Source organism: Lipophrys pholis (genome assembly GCF_963383615.2).
Source record: "Lipophrys pholis genome assembly, chromosome: 12".
NCBI classification, from domain to species: Eukaryota; Metazoa; Chordata; class Actinopteri; order Blenniiformes; family Blenniidae; genus Lipophrys; species Lipophrys pholis.
The window spans coordinates 14,921,193-14,939,246 of record NC_137641.1 but is presented as its reverse complement, the minus strand read 5'-3'; positions in this window follow the sequence as shown (position 1 = coordinate 14,939,246).

The following is an 18,054-nucleotide window of genomic DNA, read 5'->3' as shown; positions in this document are numbered from 1 at the left end:
AAATGTTTAAAACTAGAAAAGCACCGGCATGCTGGGAAATATGTACATATTAAAACGTCCATAAAATGTTTCCTCGTGCAATGACACTGCCTACGATGTAGTGTAATTGGCCTTAATTAACCCCAGCGAAGGCCCGATGGGAAAACAGGACGACAACAGAGATAACGATTAATGAGTAGTTATTAGTTGAGGAAGGGTTGGGAGGTTGGATTTGTTTAGAGGTGGGATGGGAAAAAAATTTATCAGCAAACTAATTATCAGCACATCCTCGGTTTTGGAGCACATCAACCTCCTGCAATAATTAATAACTCAGGCAACATTAACAACATTGGTTTTTACTGATGACGGATTTTAGTAGGAGGAAGAGTTTGTGTTGACGGTTTCCAACCAGGCAGGAACCACAATCCCAGATTTCTACAGTGTTGACAACTGGAGCCTGGAGGTGTTTTGTCTTCTGGTTGTTTGTCAATCAGTCAAGACATTATCTGAAAAATTACTCGGAAAATTGACTTGAACTGATTGATTTTGGCGGTTGGGTCAAAGTTGTAATACATCTGGTAATTAGATTAGTGATTTGTTATTCTGCGTTTTTGGTGGCCCGAGGTCTTGTCAGTGTTTGTAGCGTAGTTTCTAGTATCGTCAGCTATTGGGCCTTTCGTACGTCCAGTCTTCACCATTTCATGATGGGTCTTGTTTAAATTTGTATTTCAGAATCAGAATCGGAACCAGAACTGCGTTAATTGCCAAGTATAGTTTACACACTACAGGGAATTTGTTTTGATGATATTATAGTATTTTGTAAAGTGTTTTTGTCAACTTCTGTTTTCCTGTTGTTTATCCTAGTTGAACGTTTTGTTCATTTCTTCCTTTCTGTGCTTATTTTCGTCTAAAGGGCTTTGTTTTGCCCAGCTACTTCAGCTGAGTTTTGTTTTTGATTCAATGTCTGCATCAGTTGTTTTTTGTTCAAAACATGTGTGGATGTTCTTGTTATGTCGATATTCATGGCTAACGATCACATGTTTGTTTTTTATTATGTATGTATAATCGTACTATAAAAGGTGATATGATTAAGTTTTACAAGCCAAACTTTAAGATATTGCACTTCATTATGGACCAAATGGTACCTTTTGCCCCTATACCATTTTATAACCAAGACTCATCGATCTGTGTAAAAAAAATAAACTTTTCAAAAACAAAGTTGGGACTTAATGTTGAAATATTCAAAGGGGTCCTGACATCATTCAACATTTATGACACAAGGGTTAAGTCGCAGTATTTGATGCCGAAGCCGCTCTAAACAATTTATAACAGCACCAGATGGAACACCAAGAACTGGCGGTATCAATTTGGATTGTAAAAACAAGCAAGAACAAAATAAATATTGTGTTTTGAGGAGTCAAACTGTCACTCAAAGTGTTAGAATCTGACCTGGGTCATTTAAAAAAAGATTAGAATTCTAACCTTGTTGTGCTTTATTCATCGGTTGGTGATATATATTGTATTGCTCAGAATTTCTACAAACTTGTGTCCCTGTCCAGACGGGACATGATGTTTTATTTACACATGCTAATGTGTTTTTTCTTCGACATCTCAAGAGAAGCAGAGCTAAAGCATTAAACTTTCTGACTTTCTCTGTGGCTCTGAGCCAAATGCCACATAGGGAGAACTTTGTAACGTCTGTCTTAAATCCTCCCATCTCCCTCAGTGTCAGCATGTTTTATGCCCGCCCAAAATATGTCACGAAAGTAAGGTCAAGTTCATGAATTTGTTGTACGAATTCCTTTCTGCTGACATTGCACTTTTTGTTATATATTAAGCTGAGGCCTTCGTGAAGCGCATCAATCAACTAATAAAACACTGAACTGGACCCAATACATTTCATAGTCCTAGATACAATGGAAAACTTTGTATTTAATAAAATTGTCGTGTTAGGGAGTTTATGGAAGTTGTAAGGCTACAGTAGAGGTGTACATAAAGTATGGTAAATTCTTATTATATTTTTGGATCTCATATTTTATTACTTTGAATTTAAAAATTTCCCCATTCATTTCTTCACCATTAAAGGCAACATTTTTTATTTATTTTAAAAAGAACATATTTGAATTAACTGTGCAAAGGTCAACGTCTCTGTGAGGTTATTTTTGGTGCTTTTGTATCAGATTTGCCACAAATGTAGATTTGGATTTACTGGTTGGTCTCTGTTGTTTAATGGGTTCAGGCCACGTCATTTCCGTGCAATAGTTTTGTACTTTTTAATGCCTTTTGAGGACCTCTTCAAATTTGACACAAGGTGATTCCAACTTTTTCTGCAGTCAAGCAAATTCGGACCACTTGGAATCGTGATATATCTTTAAATCAAGCATAAATGTGTACGGCAGCATCCACTCTACTATGTGACCAGACATCGGAAAAATTGGTGATGATTAAATTGCATCTGTGTGCAACTGGACAAATGTACGTGGTCAAAGATTTTTGTAATTTCACTTTTTTATTTTATTTTGTTTGCCTGATTTAGGAATACCTTCAAGGACTGTTATTCTTTTGATCCTAATTAATTTATCCTAATTCTAATTATGATATATTGTGTATTGAAGGATAAACTGAAACTATATTACAGACCATGATTCTATTCCGTTGGTTTTCTTTGTTGGGTTTCACCCTCATGGCAACTACTTTTGCAATAGCCACACTGCTGACTGCAATAGAAGTTGGTTTAAGGAGATGACTGTTGAGAATGATGAAGAGCCCCTCCTCTCAGCCTCCTTGTCCAAGGACAGTCTTTTCTCATTGAATCAATATTTCCAACCAGGTCATTAGCATTTCATCAGTAGAGCCGTTATAATCAATAATTCTGTCTTCTGCTATTAGGCGGTTGCATGCATGAACTAACTTGCAGGCACACATATCCACATGCTAGTGGTTCAGTGTATTAAGTCCCATGGACTGGACTTCTATGGGACTTCGTTTTATCCTCTACTTCCTTCCAAGTGTTTAATGAGATTATCACCCTTTATTTCCTGGGCCATCATTTGGGATTTGCATTAAATAATCTCTGAATAGTTTTAAAGAATGGACAAATCCATCCTAATAATGATTACAGTGTTCATCATTGACACGGGTAACCTGTCTGTCTGTTGTGGAGATTAATTTTATGTAGTTTAGCTATAAGATTATGATATAGAAATAGTATAATTTATGCTGTGCAGCGGCATGAAACTGCCATCCTTATAACGTATTCGCTGTGTAAGGTGTGGTAATAAAATAAAGACTACAGGAATGTGACAGAAATATGACTGTTGCACATTTGGAAGAAAAATATATTGTAGTTTTATATCCAGTCTTAAGAAAAATAATACTTATCATTTTACAAACAGGTTGACGGTCAAACTTAATGTGTGTCTGGGGCCATTTGACACTGAAAACCCAGGGGCCCATTAAGCTTTAATCCTGTCATGGTGTTTAATCATTAATCCTGTTTTTGACACGGGGGAGGAAGAAGGCTAATTAAATGAAGAAACAGAGATAACATAATAATGATGGAAGGCGATGATGATGATGGTGATGACAATGATTTTATGCTGAAGAGTTGCTGTTAAAATATGAAGTCAAAACAAATACCTCAACAAAAGGGAAACCACCTGGTGGTAGATAGCAGTCGATTATGGGTTTGACTTGTAAACTGTAATGTCTTGAATATAACAAACATCTCCCAGTTCATATTGCTGTTTATTTACAATTATGGTCTTTTTTTCCCCGAGCACCACCTGTTCTCATTTTTTGGCCAGACAGTTGCTGAGTACCTCTTTGTTGCTGGATTGTCTCTAATGCTGGTGACCTTACCCACTATTTCTCATTATCAGTTCATGTTGTGCCTTTGCACCTACTTTTTTTTAATGTATTACCTATGCCTGCTTCATTATTATTGCTAATTACTTATTTATGTCTGTGCTGTCTGTTGGCTGGGTTCATTATGTTATTGGAAGTTCCATGTGTTGAATCTATACTTGTAAACAGTCTGTCCTCACACAAATATTCTCTCATTTAAGGTTGAGATGAGATCAATTCAGCAGCCAAAGGTCAAGATGATGATTTAGTTTGAGCAGTATACATACACCCTTCACCTTGAAACCAGATTGACGTTTACAAAAACATTGTTTCTCATTTAGAATTCCCATAAAATATGTCTGATACTGTGTGTGTGTGTGTGTGTGTGCGGCTGCCTGTATCTTTGTGGTTCTCCTATGATGGACTGTTGAACTGTCCACGGTGTGCTCTGCTTTCACTCCTTATCAACTGGGATTGCCTTAAGCCCCAATTTAGTTTCTTGTTGCAAATGACTGACTGACAATAGACTTTCCCCATGATATCCAATGCATGTCCTTCTCATACCTGGAAGATCTTGACTTTGCAGACGATCGAGCCGTCATGTCGGCTAAACAATTTTGCAAAGCAAACTTGTCTGCTTGTCAACCAGAAAAAGACCCTGGTGATGTGTGATAGTGCTCCAATAGCACCCCTAATCACCACTGATGATGAAGAATAGGAGTGCACTGAAGGTGTCACATACCTGGGAAGCTTTATAAGTAATGACAGTGGTGTCCATAAAGACATCAAGGCCAGCCTTATTTCTAGAAGTACAAATACAGCTTAAAAACTAAGACCAGGTTTTACAACAGCGTTAAGAGTAACAAAGGAAGATATGAGAAAGGTTAATGTCTTTCATAACAGCTGCCTCCAAAAGATCTACAATATCTACTGGCCCAACAAGCTCCCAAATGAGGAACTGTATAAGTAGACAGACAATATAAATGTCTCTTCAAATGCAGAAACGCAGGCTGGGATGGCTTGGTCATGTCCTAAGTATGCCCAATGACGGAATACCCAAAGTTCCCATGAGATGGATTCTGACTGGAGGGATGAAAAGAGGCAGTGCCAACCACCTGGCGAAGGCCTGTGATGAAAGAGCTGGAAGAGGTGGCACTATCATAGGATGGAGCGCAAGCCAAAGCTTGGGACAGGGTTGGGTGGCGAAATGTTATTGCAGCCTTATGTCCCCAACAGGATGAAGGCAGGTTGAGTGAGTGAGACTGTCATAGAGAATTAACGTAAGACAGGTGAGGCAATGGGTCATCTACAGTAAAATTTACAGATTTAACATTCACGAGTATTTAAAAGAAAACTCCAGAGAGGGATTTGATGATGATACAAAAAAAACAACCCAAAAAAACACTATGCTTTGTCCAACTTAAACAATCCCAATTGATTTATGAGCCAAAGGCAATTTACAGCTTGGACAGGTTGTCATTCCATCAGTGTAAACTCGCATGCACGCTATGAGGCAATAGTGTCAAAATTGAGGAATGAAAATGCACTGAGGTGATGTGAAATACAGGATTATGATCGTCAGTGACTTTTAATCTGTAAGCACAATTTGAAGTTTGTTTTTTTCCCAAAGAAAAGAGCTTGCTGTGTGATTTCCAGGGTCTCCTACCATCGTGATATTGAAGTCATCTTGGCACAGATCACGTTGCTTAACACCGTAGACGTGCCATGGTCAAAACCATGGGTGTCAAACATAAGACTTGTGTGCCAAAACCGGCTCACAAGAGGCTCTAATCCGGTCAGCTAAAACACCAAGCAAATTGAAAATTATTTTTTATTTGTCTTTTTTTCTTTTTTCTAATTTCTTTTTTCTTTTGTCTCTTTTCTATTTTCTTTTTAAAGAGTAGCGGTCACAACAGTGCACTGAGTGCAAATATGAATATAGTTTCACATGGTTAGAAGTTTATCCATATTGGATGACTGTATCCTATATCTGCATATCAGATTATGTTTATAAGTAAGCATTTCATAATTTCTTCAATCTTTACATTAATTTTCATTTGTTTAATTACAAAAACCTGAAGAAAAAAAAAAAAAACATCACAGAACCTTCTCATGTGCTTTATGGATGAAATACCTCATAGGAAACAGGAAAGCAGGTCCAACAGACCAGCAGAAACTGTGAATATAAAAGCAGATTAAGGCGTAATGGAGCATCATCAACGCTATTAGCTAAATCTGCGATTTTCCTGCCATGACAAGCCGAAATCTCTGCTCCTGGAAAGTAGGGAGTGTACGAGGCCGGCTGGCAGAAGGAGTTTAACTGCAGAAACTAATTACAGACAAGGAGCAGCTGGGTAAAGGAGGCGACTGGGTTCCTGTGGAGCATCTAAGGTCCAGTGACAGCTTCACTAAATTCCGTTTTCAACTCATGACATCAAACAGTTTCAGGTTTATCTCTGGAAAGCTGTCCTCAAAAGGCTGAAAACCTGTACATAGCATCAGGGAAGTGGAAGAAATGTCATGACATTTTTTTGGCTCAAAGAGTTAGCAATTGAGGCGAAGAAAAATAAGACATAAAATAAAAAAAAATAAAAAAACATAAAAGAAGTGGAATGAACAGAGTAAAAGCAAGTGTTGTGATTAGGGTTGCGCGATACCACTTTTTTAAAGGACGAGCACAAGTATGAATACTAACCTTTAGCTTCTTGCCAATACAGAGTACCGATAAAAGTACCTATTAAATGCCATTAACCCTAATTTATACTCTATACGCAAGAGATACACGGAGGCTATACTTTGTAGAAAAACACTACACACCCGCTGCATCAACATATTCATTTGCCAGACAGGCTACAGTACATTATCGGGCAGTATGAAGCTTCTCTCTATGCACTGCCTAGTGTAGACTGTAGACCGAGGGACTCAGTCACACTTTGATCAAGTTTAACATGTAGCATCACTGGTGTGTGAGCCCTGAAGCTCTTTAGGAATCTTAGAATCTTCAAACACCTGACATCACTTGTGCTTCTCTTGTCTACTTACTTTTAACGTCGCTGACCATTAACATCGCGTACTAATACTGGTACTGGTATCGGTGCAGCCCTACTTAGCATAGTGCAACGAGGCCCTTCCTACAACATATTGATAAAAATAGATTTGCCTATTTATCTCCAAAGATCTGCTAAACGCCACATGGTCGCTTGATAGTTCCTCGCTTACTGAATTACCTCGATGCTTCATTAAACAACTTACTGGGGCACACCGCTGATGTCTGCACCGCGCCTGCCTTCCAAATGAGGCTGCATTTTTATTTTTATTTTTACAAGGAGACAGATGTTGGCGGCCTTTTTATGACATGTTCACCGTCCACAAATGCGAACCGTGAAACATTCAGCCGTTGAATTGGGGCGTAGAGAGAGACAAATTAGATGACCTAGAGGCAGGAGAGATGGAGCACCTGTCGCCATGATACATTGTTCACATAGGTGGCCTCATTTGGGATTGAAGCGCCAACCCTGCAGGAATATGAAAAATCTCTTTTCTGCTGATGAACTCTACTAATTATTTTGATAGTCTCAGGTTTGTTTTTTTCTAATGTGTCATGTTTCTTTTCAGTTTTCTCAGGAGTGAAAAAGCACAATACAGAGCGGGGGAAAAAAATCCAATCTTCACACAGCTCGCGGTTGCCTTTCAACGCACAGCCCTTACAGTTACGTATTACATTGTTATTCAGACTTCACCTTTTGTGAATTGAAAGCTAATCCTGCAGAGGACAAGAGATGCAGCACTCACTGACTCTGTGTTTGACAAGGCCGGGTTGTTGTGGCGTGTTGAATCGTACCACACCGTGCAACGCGGCGCAATCTGCTTAGACGTGGAGTCTGCACGTGGATGTTTGGAAGTTATACACCTGTGTATATGCATGAATACCAGTGTGTGTGTGTGTGTGTGTGTGTGTATATTATTATCCTGACAAAGCTGCTTAAAATGACTGACAGCTGACAAATTATTGACAATCCGGAGACAAGGAACAAGCGCGGCGACAGTTTGGAGTGGTGCGGTGAAGAGCGGCGTAAAGAGAGGAATAAAAAGAGCAGATTTCGGGTATGAGGGTCAGAGAGGGTAAAGCAGCAGCTAAGAAAAATACTGTAATCCGCTGAGGAAGAGCAGAGTAATCTGGCAGGTGCACAGATGTTTATGTTCTGCCAGAGTGTTTCACGTCTGAAGCCTCACCTCTGCTGATCTGAAATCCAGATTCCTTCTGGCCAGCTGATGTTTATTTCACCCTAAAGGCCGGGTGGATGGGAGAGGGAGCCTTCGGGAGAGGTGAAGGGAAGGACGAATGCAATAAGAGCAGATTCAGAGTGAAAGTCGGCGGGATTGGTTGCGGCGTGAAAAGGCAAGGTGGAAGTTCATGGGGATGTAAAAGGAGAAAACAGGCCACTGTGAACATGTGCATATGGGAATACGTTGGCAGTTTGAGCCTCTCCCAAGTTGGACAGATTTTTTTAGCTTTGCTGTCTTTTTCAATGTGACATAAGGAGGTTAGGGAATAATATTCACTTCTGACATGGAGTTAAAATAAGTGCTGAAGTTTAACCTTTCTTCTTATGGGCCTCAAACAACCTGTAAAAATTGTAAAAAGTTCTGACACATCAACTCATCAATAGCAGGTAGAAGGAGTGGGGTCATTCACTGTTGCTGATGTATGGATCAGTGTGTCATCTGTATAATTAGAATAGATGTTGTAATGTCCCGCGATCTGAGCCTGAAGGAGCATGTAGATGTTAAAAAGAAGAGGCCCAAGGATAAATAATCATATAAAGTCACATACTAAAATAAATAAATACTTTCAGGTCAAGTGTCTTCAAATAAAAAATTTTAAGCTTTACATTCTGCCTTGACTTGCAGAATAGACTTGTATTTCTTGCCATTCGCAGTTTTGCACAAAGTTCACCCAGGAGTGTAAACCGATTCAAAGCAGCAACACTTCACTCAGTTTGTATTTGCTACATTTTATGACAAAACTCTCACGTATGCAGAAATAACAATGAGGATTCGGCTGTGCCGGCTCAGGCAATTTCACTGTCAACAGACTTTCTTTTTGAAGTGATTTGGTGAAGTTTTCTTCGTTGTGTTTTCCTTTACAGACCTTGGCTTAGCAATAGTTGTCTTGTTTGGGTTGCATTCATTAAGCCTGCGACTGTGCTCAACTGTTTTCCACATTGGTGCTTACAAAGCATCAGCCAATTTATATTCATGTCCTTTGAGAAACAGTGAAAACTGGATATTTTCATGAATTTCTAAGCAAAAACGTGGCGACTCGAACACGGTTCAGAAAATAGCAGTCGACATAACTGTCAAAATGAACTTAAACAATCTAAAACTTAAATCCTGTGTTCAACATTTATAGTACGGTACCTTGTTACATTGTTTACGTTTCAAAATAGTAAGAAATACATTTCTCCGACAAGAATGTGTTGGTGGAAAGAAAATGTTTTGCAAAAAATGAATTGATGATAATAATTGTCTGGCTGAATTCGCTTTCACGTGTTATTTTGTCCGTATGTATTTATGTCCAATTTCAAGAAATGACATTGTTTCATTATGTATGGTTTTAGTGATATTGAAAAGGTTCCTCAAGAATGTAGGTGCTTTATTACACTTAGTTCAGGGAGCACATACAGCACAATTGCATCTTGAGTGGGCTGGACTGGTGAAAAAGTTGCCATTATAACCTTTAACTTTAAACTTTAAGGTTTTTCTTGCTTGTGGCACGGCGTATATGTGCCAAAAATGGTAAATTATTTTGCAAAACTAAAAAATTGCGACCAAAAATTACTACGATGTCAACATAAAACCAATTTTAATGAAACCTTCTGATGCAAAAACCTCTCATCTTCATGGCAGCGTCACTGATATCACAGCTTGGGTCTCAGTGTCGCTTGGTGGTTTGACGGCCTTGATTTGAGCCACTTGCTGGCCGGCTTTGACCCATTGGTGTTATGTTTGACACCCTTATGCTCAAGTAACAATACTTTGACCTGAGTACATTTTTTTTGAGCAAACGTCCACGTCCCCTCTCACGGAGCAGCAACCACATTTTGCATTTGCCATCCCTCACATACATTCATTTGAGTTACAAATCATCAATTCATGCTTCCGATTGCTGAAAATCCCCCAAAATTAATAATTAAAAGTTGTCCGGCAGCAGAAATCAGTACGACGCACATCGCTTCTTCTGTGATTCTATTGTTTTTCAATATAGGCAATGCATTTACAATGACATTGCTTCACACAGACTCTAAATGAGCACTAGGCTAGAGACACCAGTGCTGTACAGCATTGTAAGGAATCCGGGAAAGAGGTTGGGACAAAAGGTTGAAGCGGGTAACAGGAGAAAAGAACTGATCCCAGAGGAAATAAGAGCAAATCTGTATCCGGCATCCTCTCTCACTCCCTCTCTCTCTCTCTCTCTCTTTCTTGCTGATAATAAACACATGAACCAGACTGTAGATAATTGTCTCATGGGAGAGAGAGCAGCTCGGTGCCGGATTGACAGGTGGACTAGTGTGCAGAGCAGCAGAATGAGAAATGAAGTGGATAGCACAGCACAGACACAATGACACAGCCACAAGCAAACTTTTACAAATAAATAAAAGCTTGCCATATATCCATACAAACTCCCACCCGGCGACACAAACTGTTCACTGGTGCATATCCGGCGTGAAACTTCATAAACACAAATACTTGAAGCCTATTGGACAAGTGTCCCTTATGGGAGGTGGTGAGATGGAGCGACTGGGACGGCGCACAGGCTGAGATAATAAGTCAAAATGATTAGCTACACACACAAACAAACAAACAGACCCAGATAAATGAGTGTGGACAGACAGGCGGGCAACCTTTTATGTCATCATGAATAGATGTACGCACCAGGCCGTGCAAGCACAAACGCACACATGCACCGGGAGACACACAGTGGCGTCGGGCAATTTAACTCTGCTCGTTCTCAATGCGGAGACACGTGGCTCATCACAGCCCCAGCCAACGAGGCTGCGTGAGAGCTGATCCCCTGCAGAGCTTCGTTAAATATTTTAATCATCCAGGGTCAGACTGCCAGCCCTGAATTCACAGGGGACAGTGGACGGAAGCCACAAAGGCTCACAAGTCCCTTGTTGTTTTGACAGTGCAGGTGACAACTTCTCGAGATTTCAACCCGTCTTTTTTAAGATCCTCTCCTTGGCTGGGTTTTAGTCACTGTTTTTTGTTTATTTATTTTGGTCTTTATCAGCCTAACGAATAACCAACCGGACTGAAGTTGTATACTTTCGTTTGGCGTTGCGTGTGTGTGACTCATGGTCTACACCGAGAGAGACCAATTTGATGTTTGTCTTTCAGTTCTCATGTTTTCAGTGTTGACACTGGCTTTTTGCGAGTCAACCAAGATCTTTGAGTCTGAAGTTATGCAGACAGACAGCAAAGTCATTCCTGAGGACATTTTAGGACCATCTTGCATTGTAAGTGCTTCACATGCCTATAAGTGCAAATGAAAATATAGCACCTGACAGAAAATTGTCCATCCCTTTACTGAAACTTTCTGGCGTCACACAGCTCACCTCCGAGGACCCCGAAGAGAAACCGGTTTAATCAGACTTATTCTGTTTGGTGGTTTAACACGGTCGTTCTTTCATGAACGAACCCATGAAAGCTGAAGGAAATGAATGATTTACCCACTCTGAATTGTACCAGACCAGTTGAAAAGCAGTTGTCAGTTTTAAAGTCTCCCATAGATATTAACTAGATACCAACCTCCCATATGAAGAGATGCGTCACCCGACCTTGTCATCGTGGTTGCAGTAAACACACATCTTTTATGGGTGATGTTTAAGATCCAGAAACACTTGGTTAAGTGCTGACATTACAAACTGTGTTTCCATATTGATATTGTTAACATTGCCACAGAGTCGTTCGGTTGAAGGGTTGAAGGGCAACATACATGCCATCTTGACCGGGCCAGACCGGTAAAATAGTGCCACAATAACCTTGAAATTTAAACTATAAAGTGTTTATTTGTTGTGTGGCAGAGTATACGTTTTGAATAAGTTATGACCAAGAATTACTGCAATCTGCAGTCTAACGTCAGCTGATCTGAAGGTGGGGACCGGGGAAAATGGAGGCGTCAACATCAGGATTAAGCAGAGCATAAAAATATTATTTCACAAAAAGTGAACTTGTACAACGCAGCACATTTTAAAAGATTCTTGTCATGCCAGTCCCTATATACATATCAGTACCACAAATCAGGTAGGTAGTCCAGAAACCAAATATTTACAAATTCTCCTTTACATGCTGAAGAAAACATTTACACACTATATCCGATCTCTTACATTGATCAAAAATGAAAATAAAATCTTAATTGCATCGAAACTGAAATGAAGTACACATGTTTGTTTTTGGGGGTTTTTGAGAGTCGTCAGTCTCTTTCAGTAGTGTCTGGTTGTTTCACAACATTTGAAAAGAATAATATGTAATAACCGTCATTAAAATTTGGGGAAGAAAAAAAAAATACTGCAAAGTACTGGAGTGACTTCTGCTCTCATTTCTAATGAAACGCTTTGATGTTGTTGTTTTTTATTTTTATTTTGATCCAATTCAGATCAAATGGTTTTATTCTCAGTCGGTCAACAAACTGATCAAAAGGAGGAGCGTTGAGTTCAGTGTCGGTCATCAGGGAGAAATATTATGTCATCGCTTCAGACTGACGGTGACATTATTATGTAATGAAAATAATGAAATAAATCCGAGGAGAGTGAATGGGAGTGTGTGTGTGAGTGTGTGAGTGTGTGAGTGTGTGTGTGTGTGTGTGTGTATGTGGGGAATGGGTGAAACGCTTTTCATCACATGGAGCTTCAAAAAGTCACTGAAGCACAGAGTGAGAGGCTCACAAAGAGCGAGAGGGAGGAAAATCATCAGAGACAGAATGAAACTGACAGAGAGGAGTGCGGAATGAAAGAGTGAAAGAAAAACTAAAGAGAGATGCTGAAGCTGTGTGGGGCAGGAGTTTAGAGCGCGCAGGGAGGGAGGGAGGGAGGGAGAGAGGGAGGGAAGTGCGAGAGGAAGTGTCGTATCTTGCATTGCGACATAAAACTAACTTCTGGGAATGTGGTAAAATTCATATGGGTTATTTTTAGAATGTTATTTTTGGTGGTTTATCATCGGAGGGTCGGAAACTCTGGTGGGTGGAGCTTGTCCAGCCCCCATCGGGGAGAAAATTCTGCATATTTTGATGTTAGATCAACATAATGCTTCGGTGGTTTTGACTGAACTGTTTAATACAAATTAAATCAGTTCCAACAGATCAGTAAAATGACAATTTGTTTTACTTTAAAAGAACATTTTCGCTTGTCCTTAATAGATTTTGCAAAAAGTGCACCCAAAAAAGTTCACATTTTCAGGATTTACTTGTATTTTGATCAAAAAACAATTTTTTCATCCCATCTGACATCCTCTAAGGCCTCGTTCACAATGCAGCTAAATGCAACCCGATTCAGATTTTCTGGCTCACGAGTGACTCATATCCACCCTCTCTTGTGGCCGTGTGAAACCGCTATTCCAGTTTTTTTTCTCACCAGACCCAGGCCTCCATCATATGTGTTACAAATTCGGATTTGTTTCGACGCGCAACTGCCTCGTCATGCGACTGACGTCACAGATTAGCGCCGGAGGAAGCAGCTCTGCCAAAATGTTAAAAGCTGTTCTCTCTTGTTTCCTCATTCTCCTTCTTCTTTCCCTCGTCCTCATTTTGTCTAGATTTTGTTGGCTTCACAATCACTTGAAAATGTGTCTGATAATGTGAGAGACTTGTTAAGATGCTTTGGTAAAGCAAATAAAAGCCGATATTGGAAAACCCAAGTGTTTGTACCTGAGACGGTGTGTTCCTCTCCAGCTCTCACAAATGTGTGATATTGTAAAAAAAAAAAAAGAAATTGGTGAGGAACTCATTTAAATTCCCACTTGTTGAAATATAACTCTGGTTGGAGTTATAGCTGTGGCTTTGGAATAGTGTCAACTGTAATTAATATGTAAAATTCTTCTTCGCCGTTGCAACAGTTTTAACATTCTGAAAAAAGACTGCAAATGGAAATGAGTCAATCTCAACTAACTTGGCTAAATTTACATTTTTATTAATGTTGAATTATTTGCAGTGTTTCCGATATACAAACAAATACAAATAGAAACTGATAAAAAAACAAGAAATGTGGGGGGGGGGGGGTGTTACTTAATTTTTGTTGGTCTTATAATGAAATGATTAAAGTGTGGGCAAACATAACTTGGATGAAATACAGAGGTTGATATCGGACAAGTTGGAGAAAAAAGTTCCGCTTTTTTTGCTTCCGACTTGATTCTCTGACCTGAAACTTAAACGTTTTGTGAGGCGTTGTGTCATGAACACACACAGATTGCTTCAAACTACACTTGTGCATGAACCGTGGTGCCTGCCTCACGATGGGAGAAGCACATCTCCCACCGCGAAACATGATCCAATAAGCCCAGAGACAGATGGAAACACACCTGAGCCCCAGTTCCTGCTGCTGGTATCAGGAGATGTCACATACCAGAGATGCTCATGTTGGTTTTACTACCTCAAATATTACCAGGCAGAGATTTTCATTACTTAAGTGCTTAACTCTATAGGTATGAGAAATTCAGACTTTTTTTTTCTTTTTCTTTTTTTAATCATTGTTGGCAAAACTACCACAGCCAGTGGCATGAAGTGGCTGCAGGGTGGTGGAGAGGTTAGCACCACTGAGGGAGCCATTCCCAATTTGATTCTGGGGGAGATGGGGGGGGGGGGTCTTTCTGAGTGTGCATGCTCCCCCTGGTTCTTTTCAAAGCCAAACAATATGTAATGAGGACGACTGCTGAGATTCGGCCCAATTTACATGACGATGGTTTCAGGTGTATTTTCTGGATTTCTTTTATTTCTTGGTGAAGCACTGTGAATTACCCTGTGTTTGAATGGTGCTTCATTCATCCATCCATCCATCCATTTTCTCCCGCTTATCCGTTTCCGGGTGGCGGGGGTCTGAGCACTGTCACCCAGATCACACTGCACCCATTAAGAACCTTTCCTGCAGGTGGTGAGCCCACGGGAATGGTGCTCTATAAATAAATTAGCCTTGCCTTTTACAGAGAGAAACCAAACTATTATTATTATTATTATTATTATTATTATTATTATTATTATTATTATTATGTGACAACAGTGCTCTGAGTCACTGAAAAGGCAACCTTTTGAAAATGCTCCGATTCCATCTCCGTGGGAAAAAATGCAACTTTTCTGAAACGTTGCTACTACACATGCACACTACAAGCATAGTAAATAGTCCTTATGCAAATACACGAGTACGTCTATGATAACTACGATGGTGCTCAACATTTTCTCTTCATGTGTTGCATACACAATGTAAAAAAGAACCGCCGACTGAAAAGCTTCATTGACACCACAACTTGTAGTTTGTTTGGTTGGATTGAAACACTTTTTAAAAAGATTCACTCAGAGAAATTAAAAGTAAAAGTCAAGCAGCCTTATTGACCTGTGTAAACTCGATGGTTCATTTAATCCTGTCTACTTGGGAGAATGCGTTTTTTTGCGAACCTGAAACTAAAACGAGTAGTGCAGCTCAGAATGTGGGTCAGTACAAGGCAAGAGGAGTGAGTGAGCTCAGTGGAGCACGTATTGGGTCGACTTGTCCTTTTGCATGGGAGGTTCCTGCTCCAGCACATTGTAATGAGAGGCTTATTATTGGGCTTTCGGCAGCTCTTCATCTTGACACATTCATTAATTCATCTGCGTTGAAGTGAATGGAGACATTTACAACATGCAGGCTGATGGTCCTCCAGACCAGGAGTGCCCACCTCTGTTTGGGACGATGCAGCGAGAGGCTGTGTCGAGACAGATAATAAAGCTATTACTTGATTATTGAGTTATTACGACTTTTAGTTACTCTGTCCATGCATTTTCAATGGCAGTCTGAGTACAGCCTTTCAAAACAAAGGGTATACAGTCATACACGCATACAACATGCAAACGCCAAACAAAAATGCCCCATGGCTGTTTGCATGTGCAACAAAAATGAGGGGAAGCATTTAAGAGTTATTCCAAGTAAAAGGCAACATATTGCTAACCAGGTAAGATTTATTGTCCAAGCAGTTAGAAAAGGACCGACACGACAAACAAAACAACACGCAATACATCACTTTCATTTTCACCCGGGGACTGGTGAAAGAAAAACACCCCCCAAATCAGACAAGACTCTTTATCTAAGTAAACAGGACAAAATATGAACTGAAACATGAAACACATCCTGACTGAGATTAGTAAGGTAATATCAGCCAATGGAACTTCACCGCGTGTTGAAATGTGTCTACGATCACCAGTTTGCACAAAGATCAACCGCATTCACAGTGATCGCTGGATGATTTGACGATCTAACTCGTACGATATCGTCTTCAAAGTCCCCGGATCCGTCAGCAGCGTTGCTGTCTCGGAGGATATTGGGATTATGGCGAGAGGTAGAAGTCCAACGCCGGCGGAATTAAGCTGGTGATGACGGGACAGCAGCGAGATAAACTGGAAATCATGTCTGTTCAAATGTGCATGCTTTTTGTTATCGCCCAAACACACACATCTTTGATACTCAAACCACTCGGCAGACATCAAATTCAGGTGGAAACGTGCACACAGAAGGCAAGTTTAATGCTTGCTACACTGACGTGGATTTCATTAACTTTACTAAGTTTAACTGCAAAATGTTACTCTTACTCGTACTATCAGGAACTCACACTGCCTGGGATTACACAACTGGAACAGCAGCTGTGCTTGGACCTGACTTATTTCTATAACAAAAGACCAGGGATCAACCTGTGATCAAAGATATTGCCGTCATTCTACATCTTTCATCAGATTTCCCCAATTTTTTTAAGGCATTTAAAAAGAAAAAATCCAAAATCTTAAATAGAATTACAAAAATCCCAGTCGATTCATTATGTCGAGGTAAGAAAAGGTTAGCGACCATACAGCTGTCTGTCACACTGAGTCCTGCTACTGATGTTTCGCTTTCGTTCTTTGTCACAAGCTTTAAAATCTGTTTTTGCGCGGAGAGGCAGCTTCGACAACATTTCTAGAACATGTTGAAAATGACAAGACATGATGCACTTTAGATCATTTCTCTGATCAGGTGATTTTCTTCAGCTTTATCTGATCTTTCCTAATATTACATTTGCAGTTTGTTTGGAACATTTTATTAAAAAAAAAAAAAAAAAAAAACTGCACAGGGGGTTTAAATGTACAAATAAGTGTATGTATTTGGGAAAATGTTGGTGATTCTAAAGGTTATGGCCAGTGAGAAAAAAATAAATAAAAAGTTTGGTAGCCACTTCATTAACTGAATCTTACAATCAAACCATGTAATGAGTTTTTTTGTAAGAAAGAAGCTGAAATGTGAGTTATTAGATGCGTTGGGTGTACGCTTCAAAATACACGTATACTTGCACGAGACTGGAAGAATTATGAATTTATCAAACATGGTCACTTTGCAACTTAAATAGTTAAGGAGCAGAACACCTGCAGGGAAGATTTTAGAAAACACGTATGTTACGTTTCGTTGACTTCTGGGGACGATGAATTGACTTAGTAATGATGTGTGATGTTCACCGCATTGCACAGGACCGGAGTTCGCCGTCACTCCAGGAGGTGTCATCACCTCCACGGGCCTCTCGGAGTCGTCTCCCGACACAATGCCACATTAATTAATGTCGTCTCATTTCTTGTCTTGTAAACCTGCAAATCATTTTGGCACGGGGAAAGAGTCGCAGTCTAATTTTATTGCTCGGCTCTCAGAATTTCACCGCGCTGAAATGTGACATCTTGAAGTATTGCAGTCGTTAACTCAGCTGATTTTCTATCACGGAGAGACTGTTTAAATATTAATACGCCAACGGAAGTGTGATCAGCCCGAGTCCCTGAAAAAACTCCTCGCATGCATACAAGTGTTTGTATTTGAGGAGCGCGTGGGTGCAGGTCGCACTAAGCTTCTTTTTTTTTCTTTCATTTCTTCCTGTCTTCTGTTTTTGTCTTTCTCTCTCTCTAAATATTCATTAGAGCTCTTTGTAACACTTATTCAGCTTTCCTTCCCTCGCCGTCCGCCCCTCTGAACACTGCCG